Raw genomic sequence first — 1,007 nt, forward strand, 5'->3', positions numbered from 1 at the left:
TCTTTAAAATGCATGCTTTGAATTTCAAAATCAGCAAAGGAATCAGGACTCAGATGAGGCTTGTGTTGCCTGTCCCTGCTTTTTAACCCCGGGCTGGCATCAAAGAGGAAAAGAGAGCTGAGCTCACTAGGGTGTGAAATTTCCTTTTTGTCTCCTGGGGTGGGGAGGGAAAGATGAAAAATTTTGATGCACCCCGTGTGTAATTAAAGGCTCTGGAATTTTTGGAGGATTATGTTGCTCAAAGAGACTCAAGGGGTTCTGGGTGGTATAGCTGGTGTGCCTCTGGAGAGACTGAGGAAGGTGTGAGTGTATGTGTTTGGGGGCTTGGGCTGAGACCAAAACACAACTGACAAGATGTAAATTAACTCTTGTAGCTTGTAGTTCTCACAATAACCAGAGCATACTGGAAATCTCATCCGCGGACTACAAAGAGTGCTCTTGCCAAATGCTAGTGGGATTCTGCAAATACGTGATCAATTTACCCCAGTTTGTCCAGGACTGTCCCAGTTTTAGCACTGAAAGTCCTGTGTCCTGGGAACTTTCTCAGTACTGGGCAAATCAAGAAGGTTGGTCACCCTAGGCATGACGCTCCAGCCCTTGGCAGTCCAGGCCACCCAGCCAGGTTTTCAAATCACTCTCTCAATTTTTGTCTTTGGTTTCCTCTGCCTTTATCTGGGAGTCCTGGGTGGTACAAAAAGCTAACCAAAAGATTGGCGATTTGAGTCTATCCAAAGGTCTGGCAATTTACTCCCAAAATGTCAACAATTGAAAATCTTATGGAGCACAGTTCTGACAAACATGGGATGGTCATGAGTTGAAATCATCTGAATGGAAACCACTTGGTTGGTTAGTCTTTATCTGATTGCTCCCTTAATTCAGGCCACACCCTTGCTGGGTGTCTTTCTTCTCTGAGAAGGGGTCCATGATTGCCTCCTAGAGGACAGGGCAGTGTGTCTGAGCAGAGGCTGGTGTGGCGAAAGTACAGGGCAGGGGCCAAAGCTGGGCTG

The sequence above is a fragment of the Chrysochloris asiatica genome, unplaced genomic scaffold (genome assembly GCF_000296735.1).
Source record: "Chrysochloris asiatica unplaced genomic scaffold, ChrAsi1.0 scaffold00038, whole genome shotgun sequence".
NCBI lineage: Eukaryota > Metazoa > Chordata > Mammalia > Afrosoricida > Chrysochloridae > Chrysochloris > Chrysochloris asiatica.